At 33.5% G+C, this 23,164-nt stretch overlaps 1 protein-coding gene and 1 long non-coding RNA gene across 2 annotated transcripts in view; one reads left to right on the plus strand and one right to left on the minus strand.

Moving 5' to 3' along the window:
• Positions 1-23,164, minus strand: part of PRR16 (proline rich 16) — a 361,985-nt gene that overhangs the window by 16,238 nt on the left and 322,583 nt on the right. The window lies entirely within an intron of this gene.
• The window catches only part of LOC140681963 (uncharacterized), a 49,018-nt gene that overhangs the window by 15,892 nt on the left and 9,962 nt on the right, over positions 1-23,164 (plus strand). Inside the window, exon 2 of the long non-coding RNA XR_012053230.1 lies at positions 9,620-13,551. This is a non-coding gene — a long non-coding RNA (uncharacterized lncRNA). The remainder of the gene's footprint in view (positions 1-9,619; positions 13,552-23,164) is intronic.

A 23,164-nucleotide genomic window follows, 5' to 3' on the forward strand; every position in this document is an offset into this window, starting at 1 on the left:
ACAGGAACATCCACCTGAATAAGAGGAAAATGTTCTTTACTGTAGGAGTGACAGAGCACTGAAACAGGCTGCTCAGATAGACTATGGATTTCTTCCTCTGGAGATATTAAAAACATGCCTGGACATGATCCTGTGCAACCTGCTGCAGGTGAATCTGCTTTATCAGGGGGGTTAGACTAGATGATCTCCAAAGCCCTCTTCCAACCCCAACCATTCTGGGACTCAGTATGTTTCTGTGTGATTCTTCCCTTATTCTTCATCTGCTGGAAGGTGTCCATGCCCATGGCAGCAGGGTTGGAAGTAGATGATCTCTGAAGATCCATTCCAATATGAACATTCTATTATTACAAGAAAATATTAGTTCTTGAAATAATTTCCCATGCATAATATTGATACATCCTCTCTAATTTTGAAGTTTAATGCTATGATCACCAGCTTGCTTTATTTTAATATGATCCTATGCTGCGTCATGTAAAACCATATGTGCATTTTAAATACCACTTTGGCAAGGAAAGTCCTCCATCCATGTGTAGGAAATTATTTGCTTTACTGAGGATAATTTGCCTTTTCAGTAAGAAAGGAAAATAGCAAGCCTTTAAAAAACATACAAATACGTAATTATTTGAACCCGAAAACCACACACCAAATTAAATGAAATACTAAAATGTAAAATTTCAAGTCAACATATACAAAAAGAGCAGAAGACTCTTGTTACTATATGTCATGAGTTGTAAAAGATTGTGTTACTTTGTTTTAAGAAAATCACACAGACTATTAAAAAGATACCAAGGGAAGTATGAAGCTATGCTTTTCAGTTTATTTATTTCCTCTCAATTTCTTTCACTACCAGACCCATATCTGAGTTATAATAAATTATCTACTGACTCTATAATCTTAGTTTTACTATTTTGCTAGTTTACTATTGAAAATGAGCAAGTACAATACCTGCTGCAACACTTTGTAATATGATGTGGACTTTCTATTGTTACAGTTTTGAGCTGAAGAACACTTAACATCCTTGCAGCTGCAAAGAAGCCAGTTCTCCTCTCCCTAGGACATAATTTGAAAAATGCAGCAATATGAATCCTGGAGGCATTGGAAATCAGGAAATCAGTTTGGTAGCAACAGTGGCAGTTAGTAACAAAATGGAACTGTTTAAAGTGTGTAGGACAGTAAAGTAATAGATAACAGAAGCAGAGGGTCTGTTTTACATATTGACTCACCAAGCAGGTTAAGCATAATAAGCTGGATTTATTTCAGGGTTTCAGATCTACTTGCCTATTCTGTGTAACACCTGTTTACTTGAATAGACTGTCCTAGTAGAAGTTCTGTCTTCCTGCATTGTGTATGCTTCAGGCAGTATCCAGGAGCAAGAGCACTTAGTGAAGCACAAGTACCCCTTTCTCCATTATGTCTGTCTAGATGTGCTGAAGGATCTAATGTTTCTCCCCTATTCATTTTATCAATTTATTCCATTAGAAACATAATGTATCTTTCCTGTTAATTGAAAATGAGCCTTATTTCACTTTTCTATACATTTAAAAACCACTTTCCTCTATGAGGCTATGCTTGTAAGTAAATGGAATTTCTTTTTAATAGGAAAATGCTATAGCTAGAAAAATAATGCAAACTTTTGGGACTATAGGCCCTTTTCTAACATCTAACTTTATTTTTCTGCATTTGACTTGGTATTTATATATTTTAATCTCAGCAAGCAGAAATCTATCCATATCCCACTCCCCTTTACATTGTTTATACTTGGTTTATTTAATCTCTCAAAAATCCCCATGGTGCTATGCATTTATTCTTCATTCATCTGTGGGTTATCATAGAAATGCATACATCTTATTACTTACAATTTATTAAGATAAACCCTAGGCATAAACCTGACAGGAACTGTTATTTTAATGGCATGTCTTTTTTAAATTGTACTACAGGAATTAGGGGAATCTGCCTGTGCTTCTCTACTGAGCCAAATATATTTTGCTCTGCTGGTTATAAATATAGTTTCCTGTATGTCTGTCACTCCATGGGTTTATTTACCATCTATTAGCATATGATTTGGTGCAGGAATTGGCAAGATTTCATTTATTTTTCATCCTGTAATGAATACCTATCTGTCAAAATATGGAAACAAAACTTATTTTTACATTTTCTCATGGTGAGTTGTGTTTAGTTGTATAATTTCCTCTTTGAACTTGTATAATTTTCTCTTTGATGCAATTGTATAGTGATTTTGCTGATCTTGTTCTGTATTCTACAGTGATGGGTCATCTTGCTTTTGTTTGGATTCTCTGGGCTGATAGTGCACCTAATGGTAGCTTTCAGAATTTGTATGCTTTGCAGAAGGGATGAAATTGAACATATGGCCTATGGCTGAAAAGCAATGTGATGCTGGAGTAGAATTTAAAATAGAATTCTTCTTATGAACTCCTGATGCTGTTGTCCTTTGGCTGTTGTGTACCAATGTACTGCCTGGTGGCACTGAAAATGCTAAGGAGGTACCAAAGGGAAGGTGACATTATTTAATTTGAATGTGCTTCATCTAATAGGCATTCTGTTTGCAAGAGCAAGACCAAATTCATTAGTCCCACAGGAAATAGAAATTTAGATTGTTCAGCATAAATATAAACTTAGCTGGATCTCAATCCCTGAAATGTACATGTGTCATCTCTCTGAGGAGTTGGATCAATTTTACATTGCTTGTGATTTTATTGCCAGACTAACTACTGGTCAATCATTCTGAAATTGATCTGTTTAATCTGAGATTTTCAGGTTTATTTTGTAAATTATGTAAGTGAATAAAGTCCGTGTTATTGTTCTCAGTTCACCACATAAAGAGAAACCTATTTTCTAACTGGAATAGTTGTGTTTCCAAGAGCCACAAAGAATAAGATGGATTATTTTATTTATAGACTAAATAAAATAATTTTTTATTGGTTATACAAAATGGTCACAATACAGGTTAAAACTATATGTTCATACCGCATATACAATATATATTCCTGTGCTGGGGATGAATTTGGAAAGAATTATGGAATTTACAGACATTCTATGTATAGTATATACTAAAGAGTGCCCCAAGGACAAATTAATTTGAGTAGGTTCAGTTATACAGACCCACAGAGTAATATTTCTAAATATTATTTTACTGTACAATAAATGAAAACTTTAAAATTAGTTACTTTATTTAAAAATTAATGTTTAATCTTTCATATTCTTGCCTTGTTTCATTAACGCTTGTGTTTATAAGTCTCTAATGCTCACCCATAATGACTAAAAAAACCCTATTTGTTTTGTATTTGTATTTTTTTCCATAGATAAATAAAATAAATTTCATTCTGTAGATGCAAAGAGAAAGTGAACTGTGAGATGGGTTGAATATCTGCCAAACTTACTGACAGATTACTGACAAAACGGAACTGTATGCATTCTCAATATGACTGGTTCCAGTCAACAAAGCTATTTAAGCAGATGAAACATTATGGTTGATTTGACAAATATATTGAATTTTCAAATTCATACAGGAAAATACATGACTAAGAATGCAGAAAAAATGGATGAAATAAAGTCTTTAAGCATGTCCCTGTTGTATGACAAGATCTCTGAAGTGAACTGATAATCTATCAAAATACCTCGTCTCTATTTCTGTGCAATATATAATATCAAGTGTAAAATATAGTCTGGAAATATCCTAAATAGGAAAGCAATTAAAAGCTTCATCATGATTCAAACTGTTTAGAAATATGAAGAACAAAATGAGAATGCCTAAATTCTACCTCTCTGTGTATGAGACAGTACTTAATAACAATATGAGAGACAGTAAAAATGTAGTGTCCATAAAATATTTTTGTAATAGGTAACCCAGACAGAATGCTTTAACTCTGCAATCTGTCATGTATTTCTTACTGTGAACTGGTTCTGTAAAAAAGAAGTAAGCAAAACATAGATTGCATTATACATGCTAAATAGAAATAACATGAATACTGATAGAGAGTTGTGGGGGACATATATCTATTCTGGTCAGAGAGCATGCAGTTAAGGGTCTGTGCAAAGACCTCACATCTTCTGATAGTCTGGAATTAAAACTTGACAGAGAGATTAGGGTTTGCTGGGTCGGGTTGCTAGATTCATGCTGGTTGTCTCTGGTTTGGAAAACTAGCTACGCATGATGAGTGGTATATGATACTGCAGGCAATTACTGACACAGAGCAGACTTGAAAATAAGCTAGGAAAAAAAATAGTACTGTAGATAAAGTTTGAAATCAAACTGCCATGTTATGGAAACTGGGTAAATGTAGAGGTGTCTATTATTTTAATTTGGTTGATATTGACTAAATCAAAATAAAAACAGGTAGCAGCCTAGACCTGTAGTTTGAACTGTGGATGTGTTACTCTGTCCAAGGAAGTTGTCTGCAATGAACAGCTGTGGATTGCACCAGGGCAATTTTGAGCAGGTTTAAGTGCTCTTTCACTTTGCACGTGGAGAAAAGAACCAAAGTTCTTGAACTAGGGAGGGATGGAGAGGTTATTTGGGTACTAAGATTCTGGAAGTTTGCAATGTCCTCACAGCCCCAGCCACTTGGGTTTTTTACCTAGAGGTTCTGCTGCTTTTCTTTATACTGTTTAGTGTAGTCAACTTCCTCACTCACAAGGGTGTATTTCTATCACATGCAGCAGTGACAATCAGCAGTTTGTCCTTGGGCCTCCCTTTTCAATCTTATTTGTATTTTCAATGCCTTTGCTACTATATGCTGAAGTCCACATCATAGGAAGATGTATCTGGTACCAAGGTACAGGTTGCCCAACTTCTGAAGATAAGCTGATAACAAGCAAGGACTGGGGAAGACAAATTTAGCGGGTGGCAAATTTAACCTAAGGCCTATGGCATGTTTCTGCTGATGGCAACACCATTGTTAACAGTAAAAGTCACTTGCTATTTTTTTAGGTTACTAATCAAATAGAGTATTAGACTTCTATCAATTTCCTCAGCAATAAAGGTAAAACCAAGGTCCTTATGTATCCCAGGTCTCTAGTTCTGCAGATTATAGAATTATTTTATTCTACTTCCATGAATTTTTCATGGGCTATTTCATATTCATATATTTTTTTCTTCAAGGAATTAGTTGTCAAGACTTTTTGGAGATAATATGTTGACACTTTACTGGGAAAACCTGCACTCAGTTTATGTAAAGTATGGCTTGGAGATGTATCCCCGTTTTGGAGTGACAATGGTTGAATAAAACTTCACACAATAAGTCAGCAGTTATTTTAACATTTAACTTTCTTAGATACATTTCAGGCTGTTCTGCTACTTAAGGTCGAGACACCTTATTTTCATATATACATTAAAATTTTTTTTTTTTAATTTATTTGCAACAACTGGGAATATGCATGCAATAAACTCATACTGGTAGATGAAATAACTCTCTCCAAAGACCAAGAGATCCTGCCTTTTAGAGCGGTTAATACTTTTCTCTAAAACTTTTCCTTCTTTTCAGTTCTAACCAAGTAACAACCATGTGTGTACGTGTGTTTATATAGTATGTCGTCTGATACAGAGACAGTCCAACATAATAAATCAGTAACTTTTTAAATTTAGTTTTTGGTTGGTTTAGTTTGATTTATTTGTTTCATTTCATTTCACTCTGCTTTGCTTGTTTATTTATTGTTCCATTTTGTTTCAATTGTTATTGTTGGATCTTGTTGCTGAGTTATAGTCAAAGTATGTTTTGTTCTGCAACATAGGGCTATAGGAACCATTATGTGGGTGTAGAAATGAGATTAATCAGTGTTATGATACTAAATGAGCATTGTTATTTCTTTTTGTGAGAATGAGTATGAAGCCATATTTATGAAGCCTACTCATTCATCATTTTAGTGGTATCTACAACATTTAAACACATTTCTAAATAGATAGAATATTAGTGAAATAAAATCTCAAGCAAACAGTACATTAGTGATAAATGACAGCACATTCCTCTCACAGAAGAATTCCTCTGCACAAGCATTTCCTGCTCATCATCTTATCTTGGAAATGATTGCTATCTTTGTTTAAAGAAGAAGCCATTCCTCTAGAGAAATTTTGCAAATGCCAAAATCATAAAAAGGAGGATATTCACTTAACAGTGCTTTTATTAATTGATAATAAATAACAAGTGCCTCTTATGTCAGATGATACCTGTAACTTAGTATTTTGCAAAGAAATAAAACTGAATTATTGCTTTGTGTATGTCAGGTCCTAACAGTTTCTTTCCAATGTTGAAGATAAATAATATAAATAGGTTGGTTCTTTCAATCTTCTATTAAAAACATCCATCAGTCACAAAGTAAAATCAAATTAACATTATTGTGATTGGTGTGCCCATTGAAGAATTATTAAAATTTGTCTTTAAAAACATGTTCATAAACTCATATGTCTGGTGTTGTGGAAGTATAATGTTTTTCACTGTTTGTTAATCTGAAAAGTAGACAGTGCACGTCACTTCTAAATACCACAAGTCAGAGGACAGTAATTTCATCCTTGATACTAATTACCATCAAGGAAACTTTTTTACTGTATGTTTATTTTTGGTGAAGTGGAACAAATCCAAGGGGATTGAGGGAGAGAAGTGCTCCTTTATTTCAGTCAAACAAAGTATTTTTCAATAGTTTTATTTCACATGTGCTGGTAGGTCTAAATAATTTGAAATCAGAACTGTTCTTAATGATGTCTTTACATGATAGCTGCCTTGCTAGCTAGCACCTAGTAGTAAATTTAATGGTCATGGTCTTTTAGCTCTAAAACCCTTCTAAAGCATTAGCTGAAGGCAGAAGTACTCAAGGGATCTGACACAGAGAGGGTGGAGGGGTCAAGCTTCACAGTGATCCAAGAATTGGTTGTGATTTAACAATGTCATGCAGTCTGACCTGAGCTGAATAAACATGCAGAGCAACTTTACTCAGGCTGTTTTCTGCGTGTGAACAGACCTGAATATTTACTAACTGCACTATTTAAGTTGCAGCATTTTTTGTTGTGTACCCTGACTGTGTGACTGCCAACACTCTCCAGTTCCCGTGCTTCTATCTTCTTTCTTTGTTCCTCCCATTATGTTGTTCTATTAGGTTCTTTACTTATAAACATTTTCTAATTTCATCATCACCCCCACCCTGCTCATCTCTTCTCTTTTGTTTCAAAGTGTCAGGAAAAAATTTTGTTAATACTGTGGTAATTATGAACAAAGAGATATGGAAACATCCAATATGAAATTCCATTTAATAGCTGCAGACTTTTGAAAATTTGGAACTCTGTTGATTTGGAGCAGAGCAATCATAAGCCAGTTGTTTGACTTCACCATTAGTTTCTTCTTACTGATAAGGAATGCCTCCTGAATGGAAGTTTGATTTGAACTTACATAAGTTTTTGGTGACTGTTTCACTACACAGTGAAAATTACATAGGAGTAGGGCAGCATCACTTTTATACGCAACCCAGAAGTAGCATGTAGTTCGCTTGTGAGGACAGCAACCAATCTATTTTAAGTTGCATTAAAAGAAATTATGATATTAGATTCTCATTGTCACCTGATAATAGAATTAGACATTTAAATAAATCACAAGGCAGTGCAAGTTCAGCTAATCTTCCATTATTCCCAATATTTCCTGAAGAAACTTACATCCACAAGAGCTTTTGTTATCTGAAAATCCAAACCCATCATTTTCTTTCCAAGCAATTAATGTATTTAACGTGAACATATTAATGATTTGGTGAATTCATTAATGACACAGTCTTTCAAGGATTGAAGAACTAAAGTAACTTTTTTGCATAATTACCAAAAACTGTCTATGATAAATATGGTTATGGTGTCTGTATAGTTGCAGAAAACCATTTAAAAAGGACAACAAACTTGCCACTTCAAATTTAGGCAAATGAAACTCCATTTTTTTATCTTTGTGGTGGCATGATGATACAGAATCATGTGCACTTATGAATAGTTTAATAATTTTCATTAAAACTTTACCTGAAATTCACCTGAGATAAATAGTTTCTGTGGAAAACTGTACTACAGAGGTGGAGTTCTAACTTAGACTAGCAATATGCAACTGAAAATTGTTTCTTCAAATAAGAAATACTTCATAGATTTATTGACAATCATGTTGAAATCTTTATTTCAATATCTCTTCATTCTTCATTAGCCAATGAAAAAAATAGGTTTTAGAAAAAGGATCCTGCAGAGGGAGTCAGATTCCACCTGAGCATCTCAAATAGTTCTAAAACCATGGAGATTAGATATGTGCCTCGGATGGCAAAACAAAACTGTCCACAGTCAAGAGATCAAAATAAAGTAATTAAGTAAGTAAGATTAAATGGTATTCAAATGGTCAGACTCTACTGACAGAAATACCTATGGATTTAGAATTAGAAGACTTCATAGCTAGATCAGCCTCCACAAGAAACACGTATCCATTTAAGAAATGCTGCTGAAAAGCACTATTTCCACACTTCTACCATGTTTAAGCTGTACAAAGATGCATGAAGAAGACATTCCAAACCTTATTTTTTCATGATTCTTCTTCCTTAAAAATGCATATATACTCAAGAGACTGATTTTTATGGATGTAAAACATGTTCACATTCAAAAAAATAGGTATGAAATTTTTACTTACCCTTATGAGTATATTTTCAGTAGAATTCACATGAGGCATTGTGACAATAATGGCTCGATAAACTGTTTTTACTTCAAGCTGGATGTTTTCAAGCAGTGGAAACATACCTCTGACTTGAAGCATAGATTCCCAAAGATATTTAGAAACTTAAGGACTGTTGATACTAACTGAAGGTAGGTGTTTCAATACCATTAGCAACCTCTGATTCAAATGAGTCTTTGCTTTAACGAAACCATAACAATTGTAGCAGAAGTGCAGTTTCTGAAGTTTGGGCTTTAACTACTTGGTAGAGAGTTGTTCTACTTTCAACATGCTTCCAGGTAATTTAAGAAACAATAAGGCACCTATAACCTTCAGGAATATCCGGGTTGGCATTATGTGCATCTTGAGGATCCTCTCTAGCTGATATTGCTGACAAGTCTGCTTTGCCAGCAAAATAAAAGATACACAAAATTTCCAATTCTGTCACTCAAGCTCCAAATGCTTTTCTGTGCTAGTGGTCAGACATGCCAAGTGAATGAGTCACACACACAAAGACCATGTAGACAGTGTTTTTATAGTTTGTTAGGATCTCTTTGGGTACCTAAAATTATCATTTAAATTCTGTTTTAGACACATAAGCACATGGACTTATTTTCAACCCTGCTGTGTTCTCATATGTTCATTTAAATTCTCTCTGTCTTAACCAGGCTTAAAAATAATCTCTAACATATACTCAGATAAGTAAATACAAAATAATTTATGGGATTTAAAAATAAATATATAACGTGAATTCTCTTATTTTGCCACTAATCTTCAGAATTGCTTTTGCATAATATTTTGAAGTTTTTATTCCCTCTCTTTTTGCTATGCTCTGATTTTGGGTGGGATAGCATTAATCTTTTTCAGAGTTGCTAGTATAGTTTTGGATTGTTATCATTTGGATTTGGAAACACTGTCAATAATTCAGGGGTGTTTTTGTTATTTTTGAGCAGTGCTTACACAGAGCCAAGGCATTTTCTGCTTCTCAACCCATGCCACTGGTGAGCAGGATGGGGCTGCTCCCTCCCTGGGAGGGAGCACAGCCAGGACACTGACCACAGCTGACCTAAAGGACAATTGAGGCCAGATGGTGTCATATTCAGCACATAAAGAGGGGGAAACAAGAAGGAAGGAAGGAAGAGCTATTTGGAGTGAAGACATTTGTCTTCTGAGTCAACCTTACCTGTGATGAAGTCTGACCTTCCTGGAGATGGCTGAACACCTGCCTACCGAAGTGAAGCAAGGAACTGATTTGTTGTTTTGCTCTGCTTCTGTACATGGCTTTTGCTTTCCCTATTAAACTGTCTGTATGTCAATCTACAAGTTTTCTTGCTTCTATGATTCTCTACTTTTTCCCCTGGAGGGTAGTGACTGAGTGGCTGCCCAGGGTTTAGTTGACAACTGGGGATAAATTTCGACAGCCTGGGTTAGGAAGCATGCAATAACAGACAAACATTTCTTCCTCTGTAGTGTAGCACTTTGCTTCTTTTGGGGAAGGGGATGGCATCTTTTGGAAGTGTTAAAAGTTTGCAAACACTCAAACGCAGGACAGAAATCTGCTTCTTGCAACTATCACCCTGTGTGATTTCAGGAATAACAGCAGAGAGTAAGCATAAGATTACTGTCAATATTTCTATGACCTCTGTCAACTCTCTCCCCATCCCACTGGAACATGAGTGACTGGCTGCATGGGGCTGACTTGCTAGCTGGACTTAAACCACAATGTGGTTGTATAGCAGTATTACACACATCATGAAGATGTCATTATATCAAAATATGATGTCATGTCAGCCTCTGCAATCATCCACTTGACAGCTTGTTTATGATCTTTGAAAATGCATCTAATATTTAATATTTCAATAATATTCAAATGATGAAATACCAAAACAAAGCTAACATTAAGTAAAAAGTAGTATTTGTCAATGCAATACAAGATAACCATGCCTAGAACTTGACGGATTAGTGGCTTTTGCTGAGTTCACTCAGTGTGAAAGGCTAAGTACTTTGCTTAGAATGAGTAATAAAGCTATCAGAACAGATATATGACAGCATATTTTTTTTAATGGATCAAGGAGAATTTTGAAATTATGTCGCCCCTAAGTGTCGTAAAAAAATGGAATGACAAATCCACTACACACATTCATTTCCTTTGTGTGCTTTTTCAATACATATTTTTTAATCTTACAGTCTTATTTTTTAATCTTACAATCTTACGAAACTTATTACTGATTAGTGCATGGAAGGCAGTCTAGCTTCTTACAACACTTGACAGAGAAGCCTTACTCATAGAGACGCAAACAAAAAAGAATTAATTTTGTCATAAATCATCAAGGGGCAAAACTGGTTGGTGAGGATGAAAAATGAACGAGCTGAGGAAATACACTATTTCAAAATCAGTGGAAGCTGAAAATCAGAGAAAAGATATAATTTTCTATTATGGAGAATCAGCAGTCTCTAGTAATGTAAAAGAAGCTCTGCCTATCAGAAGGTGAAAATAATGACACATTATCTGAGGGAATTTTAATCCCATTTAGTACTGATCCTTCATTTTGTGCAATAACTTAGGTCAGTTAATATATTGCAAGATTCATGCAGGTAACTAAGAAACATCTATCTGCTACTTATACCAGAAGGAAAGGATGGCTTCTGGTATGTATACACTGTTTTCACTCAAGTTCTAAGATCTTAAGCAGGTTAAGCCATTAATTAATTTTCCTAAAATGATCCAGTGTTAAAATTGTGGGACTTTTTTTTTTTTTTTGAAGATTCATGGAAGGAAAATTAAAATTAACTCTACAGAAAATAACCCAATTAAAAGTTTTAATGAAATATTATATTTACTTTTTTATTCTACAATGTATGCTGTGTTTCTTTTTTTTTATATTGAATGTTCAGGAACTCCTGTAGTGAGATATTAAGAGTATTAAAACATAGAAAGACTAAAGGGCTCAATTCTTTTGTCCTTCCATAGAAGAACAAAAGTGCCAATGGCTTTCTGCTTACTGAAATTGAGCCAGAGATCTCAGAAAATATAGTGAAAAAAGATGTTTAAACAAGTACAATCTGAGAAGTATCCTGCATAGTTAAACTGAATGTGTGTCTTTGGAACCTCAGTAAGCCATGAGGAAGCTGTGTGTCACTGGAAGGCTCAGAAGTGGAGGTGGGTCAAAACTTTTGAATTTTGAAAATAGGGCAGTAGGACCCTGAGGCTAGCTCAGTTGGTCAGTGGTGCCATCATTGTGGGTTTAATCCCCATAGGGGCCATTCACTTAAGAGCTGGACTCGATGATACTTGTGGGTCCCTCTCGACTCAGAATATTCTCTGTGTTTGTATCTTTGTTCCTAAACAAACAGCTGGGGCAGAGGTAAAATGTACCAATAATTTCTGTGTGTGTGTTTAATTCACTCCATAAATATGCCTTATGCCTGTAGCCCACAGGGACAGCATAAAAACACATGCCATTCCCCTTGGGGACCTTCGTGGCAAACTGCAACAGAGACCTAGCAGGAGTTCTTTCCTGTGAACCATGTAGTTATTGGACTACATATTTTTTGAAAAAATGGGTTTCTGAAAACATCTTAAGTTCTGTCTACTGTGCCATGGTATCATCACTCATGCAAACTTGGGCTGGTTTATGTTATGGTAAGTAACTACATTATCAAGACATATCAAAATTATTTCAGATTTTAAATAATTTTTCGTTGATAATTACTAAAAAGATCTGATCATTATGAATGTGAACACTCATAAAGTTGTATGAAAGAGCTGGCATGGTTTGATAGGCTGCCACTTGAATCTAACAGTTCTTCTCACATTCTGTTTGGGTGGTAAAGCTAAAAGCAAATGAAAGTTCAAATAAATTTTCTTGCATTTTATTTCAGGAAAGCTTTTAAAAAATTGGTTGTAATGGATTAAATCTTAAAGATATGCCAGAAGAAATATGAAATTTGGCTTCATGAATTACTTGTACACACAAATCAAGTAAAATAAGAGCTCATGAATTACTTACTCAGGGCTAGCTGAAAATCAGTAAGTTGCCTGTAACACATACATAAGCATTTTCTCTGTGATGTGCTGACATAATGATTTTCTTTGTGAATGAGAGCTATGATAGTTTGAAATTAAAAAATCAGTTGTCCTTGGGGTTTATTTAAATATATTATTTAAATATCTTCCTCTATTTGAAATAAAGAAATACATTGACAAATGCAGACACATGGCCATACTAACTAATTAGGAAAACATTACAGAATGCGGCAAATAGCTCCAGGTATCCTTGGAGATTAAAATTATTATTAAGCTAAAAATACTTTGTGAAAATTATTCAATGCTAAGTAAAACTTGTGAAATGAAAAAGAGGAAAAATGCTAATATTAATATTTAATGTAGTAAAATTAATTTCCAAATTAAGGACTAAACATCATCCATCTGCCAGAGGGACAAGTAGTCCTTGTATTCAAAATCATTTGCAAATTAAGTTGGCCTGAAATACTGACTTTATATCCTTTTAGAAGAAAAAGGATAGTAATTGAAATTCAGTTTCTTTGCGAGTAGAAAACTGCTTTAGCAAATTTGTGAACCAAGAAAAATTTACATTTTCTGAAATAATCAATATTTATGAACCTACACAGTCACCTTTTTGGTGCAATACTGTGAATGTCCTAAAACAATAATTGTTAATAAATTATAACAACAGAATTTTGTCCCAGTGCAAGCTTTGAGCAAGACCTGTCATAGTGGCAAACCAGATGATCTTACTTAGATCTGTAACTACTTCCTTCTCTTTTATCCCAGCAGAAGAACTTGAGAAATCTGGGCAACTTCGAAGCATCTGTGATGAGGATTTTTGGACATGTTCACAGGCAGAGCAGACATGCAAAGCAGGTGAATCATTACCACTTGAATTTTTGCCACACAGTGCTCCTTGCATCGTTGTAATTGACCATAAGTTATCTACATATCATTTCAATGATAAATGCCTTTAACATACCCTATATTGTCTTCAGCAGCTTGGTGAGTCATGGTAAATAAGCAATGAATCTCCATGCAATAGTTTGTTACTTTATGTGTGTTTATTTTGCATTAATTTAAAAACTTTCATAACTAATTGTTCTATGGAGTTCAATGCAAGCAATAACATAACTTAGTTATATATTGAATTGAAACCTACCAACATCCTTACTTGAAACCTAGGATCAGTAAGTAAGAATTAATGTGAACTGTGCTTCAGCAGAACCAACCAAAAAGTCATGGTATTTTAGGAAGGATCTGTCTTAGAGAACATGTAGAAGGGAAGCTGAGAAAATCAAATCCAGGTAATTACATGAATTAAATTTGTTTTCTTATTCTATTGGATATTCAGGGTATTTGTCTTTACAAAACCAAAGAGCAAAAAATTGGATCCAGAAGACTGTATATGAACAGTAATATTCTGGTAAATACTTCTGTGCATTCTGAGGAATGTGTTTTTAATTCCATTTACAGAAACATCTCAGTCACCAGCATGCAAATTTCTCCAACATGGGGACAACCATAAATGAGTTGTCTTTATTTCCATTGGAACAATAGAATCTAGAGCAAGAATTTTCACAGAGAAAAAAACAATACTCAGAACTGCTAAAAGCTCATTAATCCAACAGAATGAGTAATAAATCTACAAAATAACCAGCTGTGTAGACTCTATCTTATATCTTACAGCTTTCAAAGTCATCAGGAAACAATTAGCAATAGTATGCAGCAATAATTTGCAGCATTATTATTTACTTCTCGCTTCAGAATACTGCATTCAGCTGCTCGCACATTAATGCACAGCTGGTTTGCAAGAGATGTGCAAGTTTTTGAAATTTAAGATAAATGGGTTAATAAAAAGTTTGACTACATTAAAAAAACCCAACCAAAACAAAACCAAAAAAACTCTTCCCAAAGTCAAAAATGTCAAGTAACAAAACAAATAACAGCATAAACCCCAACCAATCAACCAACCAACTAAAAAAAAAACCCAGCCAAAACCAACAAAAAAACAACCTCACAGAAAATTGCAGCCAAAAAGCTGTAAATGAGTGTCACTAGTCAACAAAACTGAGGATATCATAAGAAGAGAAGTTATGTAATACTGGTTTTAAGCTCTTCCAGGTATTATACACAGGAGTCACTGAGTTTGACTAGTATATCTTAGAAATATTTTATGACTTTTATTCTTTTTGTAGTATGGAAGTTGATAATTTTGGGTTTCTAAAGCACACATGTTAATTGATTTCAGTTTCTAGGAAATCAGGCATACAAAATGCAGATTGAGATAATAAATTAATTTTAAATTTACAGTATGAAGAGGACAAGCTTGAAGCGGATCATAATTGTGGACAAGTAAGAGCAGTACACAACAGATCGGGTGTAGGCGAGTATAGCTGACAGGACCAAATGAGGACCTTAAATGAGGAGGGTAAACTTTATAAATGTTAAAATGTAAAATTATACAAAGGTGAATGTGAGAGGTGGTATTTGAAAAATTATCACATTCTTGTGAACTTAATATTAATAAACATTCACATTATTTAGGAAAATTCTAGCTTTTGAACTTTTAGAAAAATCTATACATTCTGAAAAAAAACAGAACATTATATGACATGCAGAGTTTTACTGCCCAGGTAAATGATGCTGTATTTCTTTCTGATGTGTTCTCTTAACAAGGAATAAGAAAACCCACCCAGAACGCACACAAAGCTTTTCATTTATTTCCCAGGTTCTTTTACACCACATAGCATTTGGTAGGAAGAAGTGTAGATAATATTTCACCGTGTTTTTTTCAGAATTTACATGAAAAAGATGTCTAGTTAACATTTTTGTCAAGCAGATGTAAGAATACATATGAATGAGGGTTGTTAGTCACAATAAATGTCAAAAACTATAAATCCTATTAAAGGAGTGAAACAACAGTAAATTTCCTAATGGTGATAGTGATGCAAGATCTTGGGCTGCTAGAACTCTAAACTCTTGTCTTTTATTTGATTCAGGATTTCCTAGAAAAAAGCCTGAGAATAGTTGTCATTAAGATGTAACTTCTCTCTTATGGATTGAAGTGCAAAAGATATGAATACTGAAATACAAAAGATACCCCTTTTTAAATGCGTAATTTGTCTCTTTTCACTCCTCCTTAATGTTCAAGTTAATGGGACATGGCTCAGAAGTATTTAAGATGTTCTCATTTTGCTTCTTTTGCTGACTACTTATATAACTAAATAATAACCATAAGGATGCTCAAAATTTGCAGGCAGCCTGGAGATAGAGATGGAGAAATTAATTTTTGTTTGTCCCTGTACCCTGTATCTGCTGTCTTTGTTATCATCTAGTGCAGTTTCTGAGTTGGCAACCCAATTGCATGTTGCTGATGTGTTATACAAGGAAAGTCACAGAATAAATTATTTTAAAATATGGAAGTATGGAAGGATTTAGATAAGAACAGTAGATGCTTAGCTTAATATAAGTAATTTAAGCTTGTTTCTATGTGCTAATAAATGTAAGCTTGTATTTTGAAATGTAGAAGGATTTTTCCTTCCTAGAAAGAAATTAGAGAGTTTTAACTTTGAACAGACAGATAGTTGTCATCTACTAATATTCTTGGATATATTTTTCAGTTACTTTGGCAATTTATGATGGACTCAAGTTGTAGCAGCAGTTCTAAATCACTGGTTGAAAATCTCTTGAATGTCACCTGTACCTCTCATAAATAATAGAAATCTACTTCTAAAAATGAAAGATGTCCAACTTGAACCAAAAGGCAGTGTTTTAATTCTAATCACATCAAAACAACACTCATTAGAAATTACAAAAAAACCTCAAAGAGTGCTTTTTATTCTTGTGGATCTCAGTATAATTTCTTATCTAAGTATTCACATGATATATTGGTTTAAAATGTACCTATATCATTAATCCTTATTATTAACTCTTCTAATTTAAATATATGTATATATCTTAAACAATTTTTTCTAATGAATGCTAAAAAGGTGAGATTTATACTACATCATGAAATGCAATTTTATCTATAAAATCCCTTCTTGGTAGTGTCTTACCATATGTAAATTAAAGTAAAACTAGGGTTATGCCAAGGAGCACTAGTTTCCAACAATTTAACCTTGGTGAGGATTAGGACCATTTTGTGGTGAGTAGGGGGCAGTTATAACTGAAATAATTTTGGATATGGTCATAAGAGATATCCAGGGCTAGTACTGTTAAAATGTACCATAGTCTTTGCATCCTCTGACTTCCTAGCTGCTTCCTTCCCAGACTCTACAGAGCAGTCAGAATTTTTTTCTCCATCTAAGCCTAACTCTGGAGGCATTGTGAATTACTGGCACAGAAAAAAAAAGCAGAAATGCCTTTGAATTAATATTTGATGGTAGGATTGCAAGAAATGAAATCTGTTCTATGTCCTGATTCAACATGCATGTGCATCACAGACTCAGTCCTGGGCAGCATCTAATATGTGGGTGTCTTAATACTGAACATCACACACAAACCAAACGCAAATCCTGCCTGAGCAGCCTAATGGCATTCTGCAGTGGAATGACAAGTGAACAGTGGCAGGACTAGGGATGTCTTTCATCTGGACTTCTGGAAAAGTCCCCAAAACTTCCTTCACTCCAGACTGGAGAGAGATGGATTTGACAAGTGACTTGCGGTTGCATAAAAGCTTGGTTGGATGGTCACATCCAGAGGGTGGTGGACAATGGCTCAGAGTCCCAAAGGACATCAATAACAAGTGGTGTCCCTTAGGGTTCCATACTGGGACTGCTGTTATTTAATATATTTGTGACATACACAAAGAGATCATGTGCACCCTCAGCAAATCTGCAGAAGATACCAAGTTGAGTGATGCAATGATACTCCTGAAAGATGGGATGTCATCCAGAGGGACCTGGCCAAACTTCAGGAATGGGCCTGTGGGAATCTCATGTGGTTTAACAAGGCCAAGTGCAAGGTACTGCAGCTAGCACAAGGCAACTCCCAGTATCTATCAAGGTTGGGGGATGAAGGGATTGAGAGCAGGCCTGCTGGAAGGACTTGGGGGTGCTGGTGAGTGAGAGACTAGACATGACCCAGCCATGGGCACTGACAGCCCAGAAAGCCACACGTGTCCTGGGCTGCAACTAAAGCAGCATGGCTAGCTGGATGAGGGAGGGGATTCTGTCCCTCTGCTCTGCTCTGCCCTGGTGACACCTCACCTGCAGTGTTGCATCCGGATGTGGGGTCCCCAGCACAGGAAGGCACCTCTTGGAGAGAATCTAGAGGAGGTCCCCAAAATGGTCAGAGGGATGGAGCATCTCTCCTACAAAGATATAGGGCTGAGAGAATTAAGATTGTTCACCTGAAGCAGAGAAAGCTTTGAGGTCATCACATTACAGCTTTCCAGTACCTGAGGAGAATCTACAAGAAAGATAGAGAGAGATTTTTACAAGGGCATGTAGTGACAGGACAAGGAGGAATGGCTTTAAACTGAAAGACAGTAGATTTAGATTTCATTTTAGGAAGAAATTATTTACTATGAGGGTGGTGAGGCACTGGAGCAGATTGTCCAGGGAAGTTGCGTGTGACCTGTTCCTGGAAGTGTTCAAGGTCAGGTTGCCTGGATGTCTGAGCAACTTGCTCTGGAAGGTGTCCCTGTCCATGGCACAGGAGTTGGAACCAGATGATCTTTAAGATCCTTTCCAACCCAAACCATTATATGATTCTATGATATAAGATCATCTGCAATCTTGTTATGTAATTGCCATGAATTGCTGAAAGTTTCTATATGGAGATCATGTTCTTAAAAAGTATTATTTACTATTCACCCCAAAACTTTTAAAGTCCGAGGCAACACAAGTAGGAAGACTACTGGAAGATTAATGAAATGTCCCTGCTCTTGTTTTACACATGCAACCCTGTATTGCTCTAGAACTGCAACACATATGTAACATGGCACTCTTTAGTACTATCGTACACTACTAAATCTAAAAGCCAAAGATACCTTATGGCCTGGATTTGCATATATATAAACATTTAAGAAATTTCCGTAGATGGATGTGAAATGACAAATCTCTTCTAACTAATTCGCAGAAGAAAATTTGTAAGAAGCTCTGAAAAAAGGGAAAAGTATAATACCATATTCCTCTTAACTAAATGTGTGGACAATAAGAAGCACTGGAAGTGGTACAGGAAGTGTCCGTTGTGGGATTTTTTCTAATGAATGTGATTATTCTTCCATTACCTAAAAACTGTTGTGGGATTTGCTTCTCAGAGGCTCTTATACCCTTCAGCTTTGCTTGCAAGCTTTTCCATATGGCAATTTCTTTATGCATAAAATCCATCTTGCACTTCCTGGAGAGAGATCCAGACCTCCTGGATCTACTGTCTTTAGGCTAAGCCTTACTGACCTTCTAGAGGTGGAATCTGGATCTCTTGATCATTCTAAAGTTATTCTTTATGCAGCTTCTGTGACAGCCTATATAATAAATATAATAAATATAGTAAATATAACAATTATATTATATTATATTATATTATATTATATTATATTATATTATATTATATTATATTATATTATATTATATTATATTATATTATATTATATTATATTATATTATATTATATTATATTATATTATATTATATTATATTATATTATATTATATTATATTATATTATATTATATTATATTATATTATATTATATTATATTATATTATATTATATTATATTATATTATATTATATTATATTATATTATATTATATTATATTATATTATATTATATTATATTATATTATATTATATTATATTATATTATATTATATTATATTATATTATATTATATTATATTATATTATATTATATTATATTATATTATATTATATTATATTATATTATATTATATTATATTATATTATATTATATTATATTATATTATATTATATTATATTATATTATATTATATTATATTATATTATATTATATTATATTATATTATATTATATTATATTATATTATATTATATTATATTATATTATATTATATTATATTATATTATATTATATTATATTATATTATATTATATTATATTATATTATATTATATTATATTATATTATATTATATTATATTATATTATATTATATTATATTATATTATATTATATTATATCTGCAGCTACACTTACTGTCTATAATTAAGACATGTTAGATGCCTAGTATTAACTCTGATGTGTAAACAAAAGTTCAGTATGGAAATGACTGTACATTCCATGCATAAATTAGTATTGCACCTTCAAAAGTTATGTTAGACAAATTATTTTCAGGTCATTTATCAAATTCTTAAAAAAAGGCATTATTATTTAAATGCATTATTTAAGTAATATTAAAAAAAATACATCCAAATTCTCCTAGCATATGTGCAAAGGCACCATTTAGATCAGTTCTTACAGAAGAACCAAATACATGAAGCTAAAAATATGATAAATACTATACTCTGTGTTACTATTCAAATTGCAGAGGTCTGATAAGATTGGAACTCTGGAACTGGATGAACAAAACAGAACACTGATTTACAAATAAATGTCTTTGTGCTGTTTTAAGATAGAATAGCTGTGATACCATTGTCACTTTCCTTTTCATTTGTGATTAAAACAAGAAATATGCAAATAAAGGGAAGAGAAGTAGCATGAGAAAACACAACGCTGATGTTCTGATAATTATTGAAAACCTTCTGGTGCCTGCTGGCTATATCTGGCGCTGAAAATTTGTAAAAGGTTCCAAGTGACCCTCCAAATATGCACCGCCGAGCATGTTTCAAATATTTAAATCAAGAGATACTTTAAAAAATCTTTTGAAGTTCATTATTTAGGTATTATCTTATTAGTAGAATTATACATGGGGAATAATTTTCCTGACTAAAGCTAAAATTTATTGTATGGCTACGGAATCATTTGCTGATTTGAAAAATTGGTTTGTGTAGTGTTTAGTTGCAGCCTTACATTGTTCTATGGATCTTAAACACATTAGAATGACTCAAGTTGTTTTCTGGACACTTCTGACATTTGGTTTGTCAAAGAGAGAATGAGAGACTGAGACAGAAAAATGTTATTAAAAATTTACTATGAGTAATTTAATTTTTAATAATTCTTCACCAAAGATGGCTCAGATACATTTCTTACATCTCTTTTTAAATATTTTTTTATTGGAAAAATATCCCTAACTCAGAGATCTGTGGGATTCCAATAATGAAACACTATTACACATCTGTTATACATTCTTTGGGATCGGATGGTTTTATGTTCTGAGGCTTTTTGTCTAACAAGTAATTGTCATCTTTTCATAACTTGCAAAGTTTAGTTTCACATGAAACCAATCAGGTGAGGTGGCAGGGAAATTTGGATGAAGAAAATTCTAAGAACAAAAAGGGGCTGAACTTCTGTTTAGGATAAAAAACTTGACTCCCTAAAGGTCATAAAAACACTTTCACCTTTTGCAGCTATGTCTCCAGCAGATTTTTTTTTCTTTGGAAAGCTTGCTGGGATATTAAAGAGAAAATCTTTAATTATAATCACATATTCTAAATTAACCAATTCTTCTGGCTGGTTGAAAATATTGAAAATATTTTCATTTTATATGAAAAATAGATACATCTGCATTAAGGAATTATATAATTCTAGACAAACTTTTGATACATTTTCTCCTTACATCAGAGGCAGTACATGACGAAGAACATAGACAAAGGTCACATCAGGTACGATGGTTATAACAGTGGTGTCGGGACATGCTTTGGTGTGCTTCAGTGGAATAATAATTGCTAGAAGATGCATTTCAGGAATTTTTATTACCATTTGTTGTTTCACCTGGGAGGAAGAATTTAAAAAACAAAGCAAAAAAAATTTCTTGCCTCACCTATGTGACTCCTCCAAAATATAAGAGCTTTTTTAGTACATTTTAATAGGACAATTTTTATATTTAAGACTTAGCTTATTTCTTACCAAACATTCTGTGAAAGCCATTCAGATCACTACTGAAGTAGTGGTTTAAAACAATTTTTATCTTTTATTGAATAATCTATTTTCAGTTGAAGAAATGATTTTCAATTATGGTCTTTGGTGGAGAGCTTCAGAAATACTTGCTCATGTGCTATTTTTTTCCCCCAATTTTAATCCAAATTTTATTCTACTTTGCATTGGGTCAGACTGAATTTACTCACACGTAGATCATCAGTCTGATTTTCATGTTTTGATTCAGAAAATGAGAATGTTTTTCAGAATAGATATTAAGAAGAATTCCACATTACTTGAAAAACTTGGATTTTACTTCTTCAAATGAAGAGTGTTTAAAAAAGGAATAGATGATTCTGAGGATAACTTTTATGGTGTTAAACAATCTCTTAATGTAAAGAAATTTCTATCTCTGTCATGGATCCATAAAGAATTTGCATTAATTATAATTTTTTAGAAAATTTTAGTACCCAAAGTATCAAGCTTCATCCTCAGCAAAATGAAATACTTTTCTTACATAATTAAACTTTTTGCTTCAGACTTCAAAAAAATATTTCAGTACGAGCTGCAGTGGCAACAAAATTAAAAAATGGTGTGATTTTATAAGGTTAATTTTAGCCAACCTAAACAATGTTGTTGATTTTTGAATACCTCAAATTTATTCTGTTTTCTGACTTTTGTCTTAAAACATGAAACTTTTTTGCACTTCCTTTCTCCCCAAAGAAATGCATTTACAACCCTCCCCAGTAAATAACATTATTAACAACAAAAGGACTTTAATGGAACCTCTTGAATATTCAAACTTATTGGCTTCCAAATCTCTTGTCTAAGATATTTAGGAGATATCTAGAGAAAAAATGCATCAGGCAAAACTTCAGTCTTTGTCTGGTCTGAGTGGAAGGGATACAGTGGAAATCTGATTAGAACTAAGAAACAGATGTGATCCAATCAAGTTTTTGTGTTTATTTAGCAACTGAGTGGAAGAAAATTTTCACTCACTCAGGCAGGAGTTTATATACAAAGTAACATTTGAAAATGAGATTTGGCATCCAAAGTCACCTGAGAGTTTCTAAAAAAATTACTTCATACATCCCCAATCTGTGAACATGAATGAGAGTGTTAGGAGCAGGCTGAGTTACAAATCAGATCCTTACAGATCACAGCACACCCAGGGCTCTTAGTGTTATTCAATCTTTCCTGTGAAACTACCTAAAACTGTTGAAAAATATCAAGGAAAAAGAGGATTACTACACTTGTGCAACTTTTTAACCATGATGTAACTTGTTAAATTTTTATACTCGGTTGCCTATAAAAACATACATTTGGTTTAATTAACAGAAAAATTGTTGCAGTTAATACAGAAACAGTGTTTGTTAGTGAATATTTCTATGACATTTTAGAGAACAAAGATATTATACATTATTTCAGTTTGTATGTCACAGATTTTCTGTTTTATATTGCTTATAAACCTGGAATGTACTTTTGATTTAGT

The sequence above is a fragment of the Taeniopygia guttata genome, chromosome Z (assembly GCF_048771995.1).
Source record: "Taeniopygia guttata chromosome Z, bTaeGut7.mat, whole genome shotgun sequence".
Taxonomy (NCBI): Eukaryota; Metazoa; Chordata; class Aves; order Passeriformes; family Estrildidae; genus Taeniopygia; species Taeniopygia guttata.